General features: G+C 39.5%; 1 long non-coding RNA gene across 2 annotated transcripts in view; it reads right to left on the bottom strand.

Moving 5' to 3' along the window:
- LOC140116547 (uncharacterized) overlaps positions 1-1,329 on the bottom strand; it is a 36,014-nt gene extending 34,685 nt beyond the window's left edge. For both annotated transcript variants that reach the window (XR_011852806.1, XR_011852805.1), the window contains exon 1: positions 1,252-1,329. This is a non-coding gene — a long non-coding RNA (uncharacterized lncRNA). The remainder of the gene's footprint in view (positions 1-1,251) is intronic.
- Between the last annotated feature and the right edge of the window lie 18,665 nt (positions 1,330-19,994).

Genomic DNA, 19,994 nt, shown 5'->3' with positions numbered 1-19,994 from the left:
GGCTATTTAAATGTAAAAATAAAAATGAAATGGCTTTTGGAATACAGGAAGTACAAAAACAAAAATTTTAAACTGTAAAGGGCGGGTCCTGAAGGGTTAAACTTAATTTCTATAAGTTACTGGAGTCCAAATAACTTCTCCAAGAAGCCTACTCAACCAGGTTGGTTTCATAAAAGAAGTCACATTTATGTTTCATTTTCTGAGATGTTTTTGTGCTTTTATGGGGACACAACATTCCAAGGAATAATTCTCATATACTGGCTGTCCCCAGGTTACATACAGTGTAGGTTCTATTGGTTTGTTCTTTTATTTAATATGTATGCAAGTTGGATCATGTATATTTTGTAAGTGTAACTCCATACAAATAATTTTTTGGTCTTTGTGACACTTGGACTTTTTCTGGTTGACATGGGAAAAAGGATTAACAATAAAGATTAATTGCAGCCACTTTACAGTTGGTCATTGGAGCATTGGACTATGGTTCAGTAAACTACCTATATCCAGAGAAGTCTTTTTGTAACTTGGCGTCATCAGTAAGTCGAGTGGCTACCTATAATCACTATGCATAGATCACGATGCATAAATACTACTACTGACTACATTGCAGTTAAAAGTTTAAAGGCCTAAAGCAGATGGATTGCTGAGTGTACTGGATAGACCCTGCTGAAATGTCTACATAACCTACAAGGTTGTGCATATACTGTGGGTAAGTGAAAGGTAGTTAATAGTCTGATATTATTAATTCAATATTAAACCACTGCTACTTTTTCAGTCTTTAAAATATATCTTTATATTTTATTTCTGCTGCAGATTTGGATCTGATCTATAGACAAAGATGAATGGAGTATACAAAAGAAAGCCAAAGTTGTATGAAAAGTTGCCATCTAGACCTAGTGCGCCGGTGAGGTGACAGGAACACCCTGAGACGGCCTACTACCCCACCAGCTGCGCCCACTCCACTGCTGGACGTGCCCCCCTTCCCAAATAGTTACACTGCGAGGAACCGGAACCACGGCACAAAATGAGCCTCGTTCTTCTTATGGTTGCCTAGCTACCACGCACCAATTCATAGAATTATATTTAAAGGGGTATTCCGGGAATATGAACGTCTGATACAAAGATCCATAATGCTGTAAATAAATGACTTTATGATTCACAAAATTTTTTGGCCTCTCTAAAGTTATCACCAAGAAGGCCGCTATTAGAAACTACAAGTCCCAAGATCCTTTAGTTCTCAGTAACTCCTCCTACCTCTTATGCTCTGCTCCCACTGATGATCTAACAGGTTTTCTTGCTCTGTTACCATAGTAATGATGTATAACTGCCATCACCACAACACTGGCCATACTGGATGCAGCCAACCGACTACAGCCAAATGTAGTGGTGATCACATGACCTGCCCAGGCAGGTGTAGGACATGTGATGTGGACATGTGACCAGCGGCCATCTTCTGTCCTGTGTATGCTCTGCAAAAGACCGCGCAGAGGAAATTAACGGACTTATTAAAGGGCCAGTAGCATTTTAATTCTTCATTACAGTCTATGTCATCAGCAATTTTCTGCTAACGGGAGTAAAATTTTAAATAACAACTAATTACATATTAGCTAATATTTTTAGGACCCATTTGTATATAAATTATGCTGATTTCTGGAATACCCCTTTAATCAATAACACATACATCCTTCATAAGCCAATAGTCAATTTTTATTAACGTATATTGATGTTTTTAATATTTTTCACTGCATTTTATTCTGTGAGCATTCTCCTTGTGACGAAACACAGCCCAATCATTTCCGGGCTTTTCCTTGATTGTCCAGTGTATTTATATGTGCTGTATACATGTATTATTATGCCTGATGCAGGCTCACGTACTGAGCCTAAACGCGTTGCTTTTTAAACCATAATAAACCTGAAGATTTTGAATTGTTTCTGTCCATTGAGAATAGTTTTGTTTAAGCACCGAACCTGCTCGAAACTACCTTTTGGGTACGATCCAAGCATATTTTCCAGTCTTTACTTATTATAAAAATGTGTATTTCACTTTATTTGTCAAATTATTGTATTATTTTAAAAGACTGATAAAAATCCATCAATTCTTACAAATGAATTCACTCTGCAAGATGAGTACACACTTTATTCTATAGAAAATACAAATACTCATCAGGATGTAATATCGATGAGTGCGTTTTAGCTTGAAAAAATCATTACTTGCCTGAAATATGATGTATCCTTTTATTTGTGGTGAACTTGCATGCTGTTTCAATTCAATGTATGACCACCTGAAAAGCCCTGTTGGATTCAATGTGTTATTACTTTTGAGGCACAATCCAGCTAATTTGTCTTATATTGTCATAGTGACTGAACTCTATTATATGCAGCTGTTGTATGCCTGTGAATTTGCTTTGCCAAAGACTTTAGTAATGAAGTTGCAAGAATGAAAATTAAATCAAGACTTTTAAATATGCATTTTACTGATTAACTTCAGCTGTCTCTAACGTGAATACTAAGTAGAGATGTTACACATAAGAGGCTCAATAGTGATCCTGATCGCTTTGAAGCACAAGCCCTTGAGTTAAGACAACGTTTGATTGAGCGAGGGTACCCCACTTCCATCCTGGATAAAGCCTTGGCTAAGGCACGTAATGTCCATGGTGACATTCCCCCCCACCCCCTGGATAAGACCACAAGACACAAGGACAAGGGGAAGGGACGCATGGCCTTCTCGTTTAGCTACAGTCCACATGAACGGGCGATACGCACAGCCATTAATAAAAATTGGAAGATCCTAGAAAGAGATGACCAATTAGCCGAGGTCACATCTAAAAAACCTCTGGTAACGTTTAGACGCAGCCCGTCCATTAGAAATCATTTGGTCTCTAGTTACTTTTCCACGTCTAACCCCAATTGGTTAACGAATTGCATCCCTAGTAGTAATTTCAAGTGCGGGTCCTGCAATTACTGCCGCTTTAACTTACAAACCAAGATGGTGAGGTTGGGTGATAAGCTGCATACTGTCAATTCCTTTATTAATTGTCGGTCCACCTTTGTAGTGTACGTAGTATTGTGTTCTTGTGGCCTCTTTTATATTGGCAAGACCATCCGGAACCTGTTTATCAGATTCCGTGAACATTGTCACTCCATCCAGACAGGTAAAGGATGTCCCCGTTTCATTAGTCACATAAAAGACAGTCATGGGGGGAATCTTGAGACCCCAAAATTTGCAGGTCTGGAGAAAGTTGACATAGACCCCCAAGGGGGCGATCGTCCTAAAGCTCTACTCCGCTTAGAAGCCAGACTCATAATAAAATACAATGCGTTAGGACCAATGGGTCTAAACGATAGGAACGACCTGAGTATCTTCCTATAAATTATGTACCTCACTAATACCATATACACCCATAATGTACCTTCGATGTATTACATCTTTCATACATTTCTGGCTGCGCATTGTACTTATTGGGCTATTTCCCCCTGTCTTATACTGTGTATTATGCTTTGCTTACTTCCATTCTACCTCCTCCCCTTTTTATATCTTTTTTCATCTTTTTATGAGTGGATAGCCAATTTTAGTTTACATCTCTGAGCATCTGTTTTGATTAACGTTGTACAATTTAAGTCGCTGCTTATGCGGCGCTGTTTTTAACAATGTATCATGTTTTCTATTTTGTATTCCCACGCATTTACATTTTACCTGTACCTGCACGCATGATACTGTGCACTTCCCTGTGTGTGTCTCGTTGCCAGGACTACGCGTGCTCGGGGCGGGTATATTACCTGCGCCCCGAGATCTTGCGATGTCCGAGGCTTGAGAAAGCGCTTCCTAGCGCGTAACGGCCCGTCGCCTGCCGTGGCGTGCATCACCCCTGCCCTGATTTCTTCCTGAAATAAAGTTTCCTCTGCTTGAGATCGGTGAGTGCCACTCTTTTTTACCTCCTGTGGATACTGATTCTGTGTCTTCTGTGAAGCTTGGATGTGCACCCCGCAGCAGGACTCTCTTTGCCGGTCCCGACGTGTGGCTGGGTCTGTCGGACGTGGACTGTGATCCCAAAACTGTGTCCCAGGTGGTGCCAGTCGTATTTTCTCCTCTGATTGACTATAAGTTAGATTGTGTTTGGAAAATATTACTATTTTAATACTATATATATGGTTTTAGAATAAATAAATGTAGATTTTTTTTCTAATTTAAAGGGTCCAACCTTGAGGAGCCCTGTTATATAGCACAATAATAAGAAACATGTCTAAATATCACATCTACATTACACAATGGGTCATATGCACCAGTGGTTGAAATGTAGCATCTCCCATTCACCTTAGCATCAAAACCCCTTCTCTGTACCGATATGAATAGGCCCCAATAGCTGTTTATTAACCTAGAATTGAAGAATTCAATCAATAATTAGTTAAAAGACCATAACAATACACAGTTTTTACTCATGAACCCAAGTTGATCTACAGGAAGGGTGTGACAGTTATTGACAGAGACCCAACTTACCATGAAGTTAAAAAAAATCCTTCCTAAACACTTTAGGCTACTTTCACATGAACGTATGGGGGACATATATATGGCCGACGTATATATGTCCCCCATACACTTCTATGGGTTCCCGGCCCTGCAGCACCGTACCGCTCTGTAGCCCATAGAAAGATAGGACATGTCCTATCTTTCGACAGAATACAGTGCCATGCGCTGTGAATTCCTATGGAGAGTGGAGGGGTGAGCTGCGCTCATCCCCTGCTCCACTCTGCACCACCACTACAGTACAGCGGGCATACATCATGTGAATGTAGCCTTAGACAGATCCATAGATATATATTCTACATAACAACCTGTTGCTCTGTATGTAATGCAAGATATGTAACCCTTTTAACCATTTCAGGACCAGGCTAATTTGCATCTTCAGCACCAACCACATTTATCAAAAGCAGTGCAAACTGCACTTTATGCAGTTTACCTGTGTAGTGTGCAGAGTGAGGGTTCCTCATGAATCTTGTGCTCCCTGCACTGCTCCGAGAGTGCACCAAGTTTTTTCTCTCGGTGCATAGAGGGGCACATTTACTTACCCAGCCGACGGAGTTTACCTGAAGTGTATTGTCAGACGACAATGCACTGTGCCGCTATTCACCTGCACTGTGCCTCTTCACCTGCATCTGTCGTTTCCCCGCTCAGGTCCGCCGGAGTTCACCATCTTCCTCCCGGTGCATGCAAGTGCATTGGTTGTGACACAATTTGAATATTAAATTCCGCGCTCAGTCCGAATCAGTCAGGTCTTCCGTCGACCACCCCCGATTGTGTGACACAATCCCCTGTCATTGGGGCGCAAATCCCGTAAATTTCCAAAATCCGGCAAAAGTGCGTTCCGCTTACCCTTAGTAAATAATCCCCAGAGTGTGCAACACAATTCTGTCGGACTATGCATGATAAATGTGGCGCATGGTCCGACTATGCACCAGAACTATGCACTGTTTGCACATAAAAGAATATGCAAAGTGCGACAGAAAACTAGCGCAGGGGCTTTAGTAAATCTAGGTCACGTGTTTTCAATAGCTCACACTTTTAATTTTTGGGCTGGCAAAGAAATTTGTGTGCCATTGATTTCAGGAGAAATACAGGATTCATAATTTATTATTTTATTTTTATTTCTGTGGATTTTTACTCTTATATTTGGTTTACTCTTTTAGGCTAAATAACTGATAAAAATAGCTTTTTAGATTTTAGCTATATTTTTATTATCCTAAAACAGACATTTCATTTGTATTTGAGACTTTATGCTGAAAATTTTGATATATGATATATCTACTTTAGGGTAATTGGGTGTTGTATAAAGTGATGTTAGTTACTGGAGGCATTTTTTGGGTATATTTTTTTATCCATTTTTTTATTTGTTATAGACAGTACTTGTTATTGGCATACTGCCAATCACATGTTCAGACGTGATCACTGGGATACGTAGAGGTAGCAGACCTGCTGCTTTTATTCTCTACACAGTGATCGATTGAGTGCTGTGTATGAGAGAACTTAGAAGACAGAGGTGCTAAATATAACTTCTGGCTTCTCTCCAGGATGCCCTGCAATTGTCTGTAGAAGGGGACTCAAGATTCACTGCCCTACCAATCAGGAAGTCTCCTAAAGCCATATTCTATGGCCAAGGCTTTAAAGACCCAGACAACCCACCGTTAATCTACTGTGGGTGTTCCAGAACCTGTCAAAGATTGCTATGCATGTCGATCTAGGAATTATCTGCATATTTTATGCAGTGAATCATCTTTTTTTAGATGACTGCAGAATTGGGTATCTTATAGAGATGCAATATTCTATTCAATCCTGTCTGCAATGCAAATAAGATGCTAAACTAAGAAATAACTTGGTTGAAAAATAAGTCAAGCAGGGTATGCATTCCATTCCAATGCAGATTTCTTTTAATTTACGAAGCAAACTGCATCCTTCTGGTATGTTTTCGGTGTGTCATCTGTCTCATTAGGCTAGTGCTACTTACCTGAACCCAAACAAACTGTTACATAAAAACTCATATAACAACATGATTTGCAATTTACACAATTCACATTAATAGGTGACAAACTGTAAAATTATAAAAAAAAAAAAAACCAAAGTCAGTTGTGCGTTAATTTTAAATACACTGCACAGAAAGGGTTAATAAAAGTTCACCAGAAGGATATGTGAAACCCAAAATTGTGCTATTAAAAACTCCATTTTGTCTGGAAAAAAATAGGACCCCATACAACCATAGTGACAGAAAAATGTATAGTTTTAGAAGGAATTGACTAAAAGGACTGAAAAATGGGCTGGACATAAACATGGAAAACAGGTGTGGAGATAAGCGGTTGAGGAGAATTTCTGTTTCTACTGCAACTAGAAGGGAAGTAAAAAATGTAAAGGTACAACAATGCTGTTCTTGTGTCAACATTTGCAACTTTTAACTTTTTTTATGTTTCCATAACCACTTTTCTAAAAAGTGGCTTGGGCAAAGGCTGGGCTTCCCGACACAAATCAATGGTGAAACCTGTGGTAGGGGGGATGTATCACCACGTTGTCTGGATTCTTGTACTTCTTTTTGAGACTTTTTTTTGGCCTTTAAGGCTTTCTTGTCTCAGATGAGACAAATGAGACAAAAAGTAGTACAAGCCGGCAGGAGGCTTTACATTTATGTGAATATAATTCAAGGTCCATTAGATAGCAGTACTTATGTTTTGTAAGATGCTCCAATATGCGTACTACTAGCTGTAGCTCCAGGCTTTGCCCGGGATAGTAAATAACTTTACTTAGCTGTAACAAAATACAATCTCTTTTACTGTCTCTGAATGTTTCTGCTTTTGAGTGTCTCTGACCATCTCTCTGCGTCTCCGAATGTCTATGGCACTGACCGTCTCTGTCTCTGACTGGTGGAATGGGGCGTTCCTTGATAAACATGTTGAACTTAAACTTATCCCCAGAGGTCTTAGAGTACAAGTATTTCCATCCTTCCCAATAGATAATGAAACCTTTATTTCTAAGTGGGAAGCAGCCTGCTCTCTATGCTCAGAAACATTCATGAATCTCCTAATAGAGGATAATAAAACAACCCTAGACTCCATGAGGAAAAAACCCCAAAAATTCCAACGGGATCAAAATGATTATCTACAAAAGAAAATCTATCATTGGGGACGATATAACAGGAACCAAAGACACGGCAGAACTGAACGGACGTTAAGCCGCACCTCGTCCCTGTCATCAACAACATCCCTCAATGATCAAGGTGATAATTCTCGGAGTCAAGCCATTCAAGGGACAAAACGGAAACAGACTCAGTCACAAACCAATAGCAAACGACGGCCGGAAACACGAAGTGCTATCAACGATAGCCAACTCAAGGTAATTAATCTTTCTAACCGTATGTTGACTTCACAGGAGGTACAGGTACTTGAAAAGGGACTTACATTTTCCACCCAGTGCTAAATTCAATGTCTTCTCTGCAGTGAAAGATCTTCATATGTTTGGAAGATCCCTGATTTTTAAAAAAATGGTTCGATACAAGCGATCCAGCAGAAATCTTTGAGACAGAGAGTGAAATTGAAGCAGCAAGGATTCTGGAGGAATTACAGGAGGAACACAACACCGACACGCAAATTCCATCATGTGTAAGAAAAAAATCGAAAAAATTCCCTAATTCCTCTTCCTGTCCAGCCGTTGATCAGTTCGTCAAAGCCGTATCACATGAATTTTCCAAGATGAACCTACATGTAAGCCATGACAATTTATCCAATATACAACGTCGATGTATTAACAACTTAAAAAATGACAAAACTATTGTCATCAAACAATCGGATAAAGGGGGAAATGTTGTAGTGTGGCCACGCGAGTTATATGAAGCCGAGGCACATCGCCAGTTGGGCGATAACCAATGTTATAGACGCCTCACATATAATCCCCTAATCAAATTTGAGAGTGAACTAAACACCATGCAGGCGGTTAGGAACAAAGTCATTGGTGAAAACCTATGTGACTGCCTCAGGATGAGGGACCCAGTCATCCCAACTTTATACCTACTGCTGAAGATCCACAAACATCCCCAAGTTCCACCGGGACGTCCAATTAAATCTGGAAACGGAAGTTTGACAGAAAATGTAAGTAAATTTGTGGATCACTATCTAAAATCAATGGTGCAAACATTACCATCTTACACACGCGACACAATGGATTTATTACGCAAAATTGATGGACTCCACATCGAGGATGACACATACTTGGTCACCTGCGATGTGGAGTCATTGTACACATGCATCAGGCATCAGGATGGCCTGAGAGCAGTACAATATTTTTTATCTATGGAAAATCTGACGAAAGAATTTTCTTCCTTTATTTTGCAACTGCTGGAGTTCATTTTGTTCCATAATTTTTTCGTGTTCGCAGGGTCCTTCTACCTGCAGCTCCAGGGCACGGCTATGGGGGCGTCTTGTGCGCCCTCGTATGCAAATTTGTTCCTGGGGCTGTGGGAGAGGGACCTATTGGACGGATGTGATGTCGCTATGGACCGGGTCCTGTTTTGGGCCCGGTACATAGACGACATCCTGATTGTCTGGAAAGGGGACCTGACTGAGTTAAAACAATTTTTTGATGTGCTAAACAACAACCCGTATAACATAAAATTAACCTATGCTGCGGACAAATCTTTTGTTTCCTTTCTGGATGTAGCCATCAGTAAAGACAGTCATGGATACTTACAGTCGGATGTGTATAGAAAGGAAACCGCCGTCAACGCACTGTTACACGCTACATCATCCCACCCGTCTCAAACAATCGAAGCCATACCCACAGGTCAATTTCTCCGCATCAGACGCATCTGCTCTACCGAAGAAGACTTCGAGACCCAAGCCACTGACTTGCGAGCTAGATTTTTACAGCGAGGATACAGTAACAGATCACTTAAATCAGCTTACTGGCGCGCAAAAAGAACTCCGCGCCAGTCACTCCTGACACCCAGACTAGAAAAACAGCACCTGATCAGGTAAGGTTCATTACCAGCTACCACTCTTAATGGCAGGAGATGCGCCGAGTACTTGAAAGATACTGGCCAATTTTACAAGGTGATCCTATAGTGAAAAAGTATATTACATCACGTCCCGCTGTGACAGCTCGTAGAGCGCAAAATTTAAGAGACCTATTGGTGAGAAGCCACTATACATCAGGCAGATCCAAAACTATTTTTGGATCTGACAGACCGCCTTGGGGCTGTAAACCTTGTGGTAGATGTATCGCCTGTCCAAATGTGGAGCGGATCAACACCTTTACCGACTCTACAGGCTCAAAAACTTACAACATTACCCATAACATCTTGTGTAATTCAAAAGCGGTAGTTTACTACGCCACTTGTCCATGCGGTCTGATTTATATTGGACTTACCTCTCATCCATTGAAAGTTCGGATCAGAGAACACATGCGTGATATCAAGGCCATGGCGAACACGGATACGTTTCTGGAAGGTAAACCTGTAGCACTACATTTCCGTGAAAAACATCACTCTGACCCCAATTTATTGACAGTAAGGGGCATTGACAAAATCAAACCCGGGATAAGAGGTGGCCCAATCCAGAAACGTCTAGCACAGTGTGAGACACGGTGGATATGGACCTTAAATACCCTCAAGCCAAAATGTCTTAACGAAACCTTGAGTTTTGCCCCGTTCCTCCAATAAGTTCCTCCAGTTCCAATAAGTTACTCCAGTTTCTCTCCCATTCTCTCCCCTCCTCTTCTCGAGCCTTCTTCTCCATTTATAATGCACCTCTCTGTGTCGCGCTTTACATTGCACTCACTGGCGTCAATATTCACCAGTTTTTAATCATTTTTAATGTACTTATGGGTTATTTGTGTCTTATATCTTTTGATTTGTGTTTTCAGAACTATCATCTTCCATCCTATGTCCGGTCGAACTGTCCCTATGATATCCGGTGATGATGCATGTATCCAGTTTTTGCCAACTAAGAATTTCCTCCTCATATACGCATTTAGGTTTACGCCATGGAGCAGCAAAATTAATATTTGACTACAAACTTGCATAAAGAAGCCTGTTGTGACTACTGCTTCATTTGAAGCAAGTCCCCTGCACACCTTAATGAGGTCATCCCACATCTCTGCGATGTATATCATAAATGTCTTATTATATTTATTATATTCACATAATATGTATATTATAATTACAACAAATAAGTAAGCATTTTTTTATTTCCATCACTTCCTTCACTCTCCCACCTTCACAATTCACTGTCCTCACGTTTCCCCCCGTCCCCTACCCCCCTCCCCCTCACTTTGCACTTTGCACTTCACCTTCACTATGTTTATGTCAATGTTTACTCAGTATTTTATTTATGTATATATTTATATAGATATATATTTTTTTAGGTATATTTCCATGGTTTGACTATATTTCATATGTATTTCATCTATATGTCATTCAATATTTCACATATGCATGTTCATGGTTTGACTCATATGTCATATACACATATATTATGTATTCCTTGTATTTTTATGTCTTGAATCATATGTCATACACATATAAATTACAATAATACTTCTTCACAGGTATGCACTTATGCACTTATGTATTGTCCAATCCCTTTATGCATTTCTGATGCATATAATGATGCACATAGCACTTTATTCATCTTTATATCGCCATTATTTGAATTTAATACAAATGTTACATTATAAGTGGGATATGCTCCAGTGCATAGTTTTAAATCGCTAGCATAGGCAACTCCTCTAGATATAGCCCATGGCAATAATGCATAGGCTCCCCTAGTGTGGGCAACTATTACTTACCTGAGGGGAGCACTCCTCTGCGCATGCGTCTTCGATTCAATCTCTGGTATACTTTGTTTTCCCGTTGCCTTGGAGACATTACCTGCTCCGATACCGCTGTGGCTCAATATCCTGCGATCACGTGATCACAGATCACGTGATCCAGTACTCGCGAGATTGTGACATTGCTATTCAATATACAATCACGTGAGCTCCTAGGGACACTTCTATTGGCCGGCTAACCATTTATCATAGGATCCGCTACCCGGACGACGCCACCCCCAGACGAAGGCTCATTTGGAGCCGAAACGTGCGTCGGGGCGTGCAGCCGTCTTTGACACCGGAACACTTCTATCTGACTACTTGGTAAGGACTGGCATTTATATAACCTCGGATACCTGTAAACTCTTTTTTCCGCACTAGCATGGTCACTACCTCGCACAGCGCTTCATTAGGATATCCTTGGGTCATTACACTATTCATCCCAGTTCCTTCATTTATTCATGCAGACTATACCTTTTCTTTGCGTTCCATGTGCTGTCCATGTGCACGACTGCATTTCTTCTGTGTATCACTGCTCTGTATGTCTTGCATCCTGCATTTTATATTCAGTCTATGGTTTTAATATACTATATCAATAAAGATTTATTAATTTTCCACTCACTGTTGTTGTAGTCTTTCCTCCTTTCCCCCCTCTGGGGATACCATTGGTCTCACAGTATTTAACTGAGGATTGACCCCTATGCGTAGAGTTCCAAAAGGGGTGCCACTAGGCGTTTAGGTGGGGGGTGGTGGGTACCTACACACGTAAGGCATCCATCCCCGTTCTTCTCCTTCTTTTTCTCCCCCCCCTCACTCTCTTTATCCCCCTCCCTCTCCATGCCGTTCCTTTTTGTTTGCTCTCTCTGTCTCTGACTGTCTGACCATCTCTGTTTCCGTCTGTCTCTATCTCCGACTATCTCTGGCACTGACATTCTCTGACTGTGTTAGTCTCTGATTGCCTCTGACTGTGTCTGTCCCCGAATGTTTTTGTCTCTGAGTGTCTCTGACGGTGTCTGTCTTTCTTTGTCTCCGGCTGTCTTTGTTTCTGTCTCTGTCTGTTTCTTTCTGTCTCTGACTATCGCTGTTTCTGATTCTGGGTTTCTCTGAATGTCTCTGTCTTCAACTGTCTCTAACTTTCTTCGGTTGTCTCCAACTGTCTCTGCTTGTCTCTGGTTTTCTTTGTCTATCTCTGACTGTGTCTGTCTCTGACCATCTCTGTATTTGTCTCTGATTGTCACTTTGTCTATGGGGGATTTATCAGAAGTGTATGAGTGTAGAACTAGTTGCCCACAGCAATCAATCAGAGGTTTAGTTTCATTTCCCCACAGCTGTTTATAAAATTACAGCTGATCTCTGATTGGTTTCCATGGGCAACTGGAATCGTTTTACCTCCGACATTTCTGATAAATCTTCCCCTATCTGTATCCCTATCCTTATTACCTCACACATAAGCAGTCTTATACTCTTTTTCTGTAGTAACCAATCAAAGCTTACAGTTCATATTAATGACCTGAAGCAGAATAGCAGCCAATCACGGCTCAGCTTCTAGCTGCCACAGCTGGCAGCAGACAATGGCTCCTGTATCTGGTGGTTAATAAGTGTATTTTGGAAACCATGGGGGTTAAAATTTTGGCTCAAAACCAAAAAAAGTCTATGAGAGTTACAGAGAGAGGCTGTGCAAAATTTGGTGATTGCAAATGTGATGGTGCAGATTCCTTTAGCAGACATATATACACACATACACACACACATACACTCAGATATTATATATTAGATTGAACTTTTCTTCAAAGATCCAATAAAACGACTAACTTGGACCTCAGTATTTAACAGTTTTTCTTTATGCATCTTATTATGTAACCAAGTATTATGTATATTTCAACATATTTATTTTATTACCATTTCAGAAATAACTTGATATAAGTATTGCAATGGATTGTCTTTCACTGCTTGTAACCCAGTTTTCATTTGTGTTGTAGCACAATGCAAAGTACTCATGTATCAATAGTATGCAGAATACAATTGCCTCTTAAGTAGCTTTATATTATAGCTCTATATCCCACCATTGCACAGAAAGCAAGGAGAACGATATAGATGTAACCTTTCTACTAGCTAAGTAAATAATACATAAGATTAAACAAAAATCAACTAACAAAGCTCAAAAGCGCTGTATTGTTACTGAGCTCAGGGAGTCACACTGGCTGCCAATGGTGAAAGCCGGATTATAATGGTTTTGCATCTTTTATTTTGCACTGTGACATTTTCCATGAGACCTTCCAATAAATAATAAACGCATTCAGTAATAATTAACATTCTGGGCTTGCAACATAATGTGTTTACAGGAATATCACATTTATGGCTTTTTGGAGGCTTCCTATTTGTGGTGATAATGAACATACTGGTTATACTGAAGACTTTCTTTTGTTGTGGTTGATACATTATTTTTGTACAGTTTTTAATATGTTTTAGCTCCTGTTTTTCCATGTGGTGTCGTTATAGTTCTCCCATGGAGAGAGTGTTTTGTGCAACATTAGATTATTAATTGTATATTTTCTCTTTCAGAAGAGACTTTTGTATATAGTTTTTTTTGTTTTTGATTCTGTTGGTGATTTATATTTAAAGTTGGTTTTGCTATTTATTTTAGTCCAAAAGAAATGATCCTTTGAGTATATTTACATGAAGCAGATTTGTAACATACATAAATGTTATATGAATAAGAATATATTGGGGGCAATTAATTATGGCCTTTCAAACAGAAAACTGGCAGTGTTTTTTTTCCCCCTTATGCGCCTCTTGCGCCCTAATTTAGGAAGTGTCAGCACCACAATATTGATGTTTTCTGGCACTCTGAACTTGTTCTACTTTGGGGTGCAAAATTTTGGCATCGGTTATGAATCCACCAGCTCTTCTACTTTTCCAGCTAATTTTTTGGCACAATTTGTGGCGCAAAAATAGACCAGCAGAAAGCTGGTTTAGGGAGTTCTAAACTTTTTAGTCCATGCGGCAATAATAATAATAAGTAATCAATGATCCTCATTGTTTCTGCAGCATGAATATACATTTCTGTAAACCCCGTTCAGATGTATTTAATTGTTTATTTACTACAGACCGCATATGAAAAGCCATTGACATATTATAGAAATTACAAAAATTATTGGTAATCAGGGAAGAACTCCGCTATATATATGGACCAATCATATGACAAGATGAAACATAAACAATATTTTTGTGTTGACTGCACACAAAAAGTAATTACAGGCAGTCCCCGGGTTACGTACAAGATAGGGTCCGGAGGTTTGTTCTTAAGTTGAATTTGTATGTATGTCGAAACTGTATATTTTATCATTGAAGTTCTAGACAAATTTTTTTCTTTTGTCCCAGTGAAAATTGGAGTTTCAAAATTTTTGCTGTAATTGGACCAAGGATTATCAATAAAGCTTCATTACAGACACCTTACAGCTGATCATTGCAGTCTGGGATTATATTAAAGCATCCAGAGACCTTCACCAGAGGTCACAGTGGGCAGAGGGGTCCGTCTGTAACTATGAGTCGTCTGTAAGTCGGGTGTCCTTAAGTAGGGGACCGCCTGTACTGTAAACTGAGTTTAAGGAATTTTATCTAGCCTTCTAGTATCCCTCATCAATACTGATAAGAGACAAACAACTTGCCACAGTCTAATTCATGGCTTCCTATTGCCACTGCTGGACAAGTGTGGAATAATGTAGCTTAATCAATGGGCACAATGGCTTGGCATAAGTGGCCATTCTAGGTGGTTGCCTCTGAGTAAACACTTATGGAACACTTCTGAAATATTTTTGAAAGCCATATTCCAGTACTCTACATCCTACTCCATGACCCTTCACCCCCACTTGCAAAAGGAATTGGGACTTTATCAAGACTTTTATGCTATGTGGGATCAGTGCCCATGTTTGTTTATGGGGGCACGGAAGCTGCGCTCGGGGAGGTGGCCGGACCAATCCGGCCGGAGTGGCCCATCCTTCCCTATCTCTAAATATTATAGGCACTGGGATATGGTGACGGATGCAAGTGGCCAGCCCATCCGGAAGCTCCAAGACAGTACTGTTAACAAACAGGGGCATGGATCAGATGGACCACGGCGCAGGACATCCAGTAGTGATGGAGAAGGTGAGCACACATTTATTTTTTTTAAAAATCCCAACCCAGCCCACCCTAATTTGGTAGTCTTGGATAACCCCTTTAGGATAACAACTGTGTGGGCACCAGTAAGAATAGTGCTGTGGGTCATGAGGTTTAATGGTGAAACCTGATGCCAAGTTCCCTCTAAAAATGCTTTGTGGCAGGAAATGCCAGATCACAAGTTGGGAGATAATATCATATATATAGAGAACACATATGTTTCTTTTTCCAAATCAAATGCAGTGATCAGATGCAGATGCAGATGCAGTGATGCATGATGCAGATGAGATGCAGTGTGAATAAGTATAACAGCACCTATTGATATGCAGCATATACTGTATATACACATTATACAATACATTACATTAAGCCCACAGATTATATTGATGGCATTACAAAGCTCTAAAACAAAGTTTGATGGACATTACTTATTAGACATTACTCATTACAAAACTCTTTCCGTGTGTGTCTGGTATATGTTACACATTGCTTTAATTACATTTTAGAATATTAAACTGAATTTACGTAGTGGACAAACTTAGTCCATACTCTTTTACCTCTGCTTCATTTAATTTAGTGTAATGTTGTAGAGTAACAATGTTATTAATTATGGAGTTCATCAATCTTCTATACTGTGTTATATAAATAGTACCAGAACCTTGTTCCAAAAGCCATGGAAACTAGAGCACAGTGTTCAAAAGCAGTCAAACTTGCTTTAGTAAGACAAAATATCATCATTCCAGCAGTAACATTAGATAATTATGCAATTTTTTACAGATACTTGCAAATACTTGAAGACATATATATCAGTGAATTATTAAAGTACACAGTTCAGAAAATAATATATATATATCCTTTTAATTCAAGTATCAAACATTCTGTAGATTTATGGCTTCAAAGCTTAAGAAGATTATCTTGTTAGTGATCTCTCTAAGGAGCTTGGTATCTTGTATAAATAAGGATTCTGGCTTTCAGTAAAAAAAAAATCCTGCATCAAACAATAATTAGATTTAGTGAAGTTGGAAATACAGAAAAGTATTTTGCAATGCTTTATTTACTTGAATTACTTCAAGTAGAAATTTGCATGAACTGAATAGCAAAACAGATATATTTATATAGCACTTGGGCTAATAAAGCTCCCATCCGTTTTTTTCACATTTTACCTTGGAGTGCAGTCTAATTTTTTTCTTGGATATATTTGCCTGGTGTGTCAAGACCAGGATATTGGGGTTTGCACCCACAAAATTACTTGGCAATCTTGGTGCTGCTGGACTTTTCAAATGTTGTATATATATATATATATATATATATATATATATATATATATAGGAATATAGGTAAACGTAGGATTATAATATGTCATGTTCAGGGATTGTAGCTTTATTTAAAATATGTGGTTGGTACAGGACATCGGGTGGTCCAGCTTCAAGGGCTTCAAGGTGGAAAATCAAACCTTTAGCAGCCTAGCCCAGCCTTTTCTAGGAAAACCTGCACTACTTCAAAGGAAACCTCATAAATGAACGGGAACCATTATTTCATTAGGTGTTATGAAGTTATAGTATATCCTATATGTATGATGATTACATTTCCAAGATCGGGGTACAAACACCTCAGTCTCAATCCTAGGGCTCTGGGATGGGGAGATGTGATAGGGGTCCAGCCAGATGTGATGGCACCAATTCTGCTTCCCGATGACCTTCCATGACCTTCCCTAGAGACATTTTGATCCGTCTTAGGTTTGGGGAGATTCAGATACCTGGCCCAATGGGAATAGAGAAACAAGGGCCCTGCCAGGGGCAGACAGGGAGTTTCCAACAAAGGAGTTTATTGGTTGTGTGTGGCATGTGTCATCTGTTCTCTTGTAAGGAAGATCGTGCCGTACCACCACAACATGTTGGAGGAAACCGGAAAATACTGCTCATTCTTGCCTCCCTGTGACAACTAAACACTAAGGTCTAAAGGTTAACTGACTTTTGCACATCTTCTAATTCTGATTATACCACTACCAGTGTTTTGCATTTTTGACCATTGAATATGTATTTCCATTGTGTATATAGCATTTTGTCTAGTACGCCCACAAGGCAATTAAATAAGTAATCTGGGTTGCTCTTTTATCCAATAATCCAACAATCTACACATCCTTTTTCTTGGTCTAACATTATATGCTACTTGTGGCTGCCAGATCTAACATTATTTGTTACTTAGGGCTGGTTTCTGGCCTGATATTATACTTTTACTGACTGGGCTTACATCTAAGGAGGATTTAGTGGCAACCCTAATGTGCTGACAGGTCTCTGTTTCACTGGACTAGTGAAAGGAGCCTCTCAGCCTGTGTTGGTTGTGAGAAAGTGTTGTGGTCAAGTGAGTTAATCTCTCTCACTTCCTATGCCCCCCTTTACTGAGTTCATGCAGAAAATGTTATTAAGATGAACTTGCCTGGGGCTTCAGAGCATCATAATATTGGTTCAAAGTAAATCTAACCAGAGCATTCTGGGCATAAGAGTACTGCATGGCAAACCTTTTAGTAACCCAAGGAACCTTTTAGTAGCCCAAATTATAACAAAAGCCCACTTATTTATGGCAAAATGTCAACATGGCAATTTAAGCAGTAACTTATTGCTACCTGCTGTCAATCTAATCGGCGTTCTGGTGACACCTATACAGTAGAAAGAAAGAGTAGGATAAGTAGCTAATTATTTTAGCTTCCCTCCAGGGCCCCCTAAACAGGAAAAATCTCAGGACCCAGAACAGGAGCTCCAATGATAATCCACCTCTGTCCACACCTTCTTGTCCTGTAGCCTCAGGCAGCCAAGGATACATCGCTTTAAAATAGCGCTGATCATGGCCCGTCCTGGGTGGCCTGGACTGCATGAGCAAGCCTTGAGTCCAGGTCAGGTGAATGATGTGCCGGGGTTTCCAGAGAGGGTTGTGAGCGACAATTTGTCACCCATGCTATAGGTTCGCCACCACTATGGCATTAAATTTATCCCACAACATGAGCCGTAGTAATAAACATCTTCTGCCTGCTTGGCCTGGTTTCAAGTTGTGTAACCTGAAGACATTCAAAATAAATCTCTCTCAATGTATGCTTTAAATCACACATTGAAGTGATCTTACTTGAAGAAGTCAGTCTTTTGACAGATTCCCTTTGAAACGTCTCAAAGTGCAATAAATTGGTCTTATTTTTTTAACACCCAACATAATCCCTAGATGACCTGGAATACATGTGCTGCACCTTGAGTTTTCTCTTTATACAGTAGGTTCAGTAATATTTTTTATCAATTACTAAATGTCTCAAAAATGGCATAGCCGTTTCATAAACTTAAACCACACAATTTGCATCTGAATCTTGTATTGATTATGTCTTCTTCATAGTAAACAAAAGAAAAATTGAAAAAATTGTTCCACATACTTAATTGTAAACATAACTGAATGCATGACAATTTCCATTAAAACCGTTGTGACAAGTTAAGGTATATGATAAAATGAAATCAACATTTAAGTTTCATCCAAAATTACGATTATGTAGGCTGGTAGCATTGACAGATAGCACAAGGATAGCTGTTACCACCGATCCCTGCATTATTAGTTTAGAAGGTGTATAATAAATTCTTAAATCATTGCTAAATAATCGATCCCAGCTAAATTCAATGGCAGAAATATACTGTCAAGTATTATAGTATTATGATATACATTTGATACTTTGCCATGTCTGAAAGTTTTACCTACAATGAATAGAGAGGACTGTAATTTCTGTAAGGGACTAAAACAAAAAAATATGCAGACATTTATTTTGTATGATTTTTAAATCATTCCTGCATTTTTTTGCATGAAATTAGTATTTGACACAATGGGAAAATATTACTTAATATTTGGTACAGATGCCTTTGTTTGCAATTACAGAGGTCAGACGTTCTCTGTGTTTGTTGACCAAGTTTGCACATACTACAGTAGAGAGTTTGACCCATACCTCCCTACAGATCTTCTCCAGGTCTTTCTTGTTTCAGGGCTGTCGCTGGGCAACATTGAGTTTTAGCTCCATTCAAAGATTTTTGATTGGCTACCAGTCTGGAGACTGATTATCAGTACAAAAAGATCCTATTGGGCCCCGTGTGAACTTAGAATTTGACCCCCGATATAACTAAACCCTCACTATCGGCACCAACCCTTGTATAATACTTCAGAATACACATATAACATATATACAATCCACAGATGAATGCACACATACACTACATATGCATAACTTATGTAAACGCCACGGCAAATATATTGTACACACAATATATACGCTACACATGGAAATACACACATCATATATATAGTAAACACTCAAATACAGTTGCACATAAATGTACATACCCACACCAATACCCACATACCTGTACAAAATAAATAATATTGCGGTAATGTATGTACTACATACATAAATACACACCAACTGGGAATATGCTGCATATTACTATACAGCGCCCGATAACTAATACACACCAGGCCTGCC

The sequence above is a fragment of the Engystomops pustulosus genome, chromosome 2, assembly GCF_040894005.1.
Source record: "Engystomops pustulosus chromosome 2, aEngPut4.maternal, whole genome shotgun sequence".
In the NCBI taxonomy this organism is placed as follows: Eukaryota; Metazoa; Chordata; class Amphibia; order Anura; family Leptodactylidae; genus Engystomops; species Engystomops pustulosus.
Note: the sequence above shows the minus strand (reverse complement) of the source record. Positions and strands in the feature narration are given on the sequence as shown.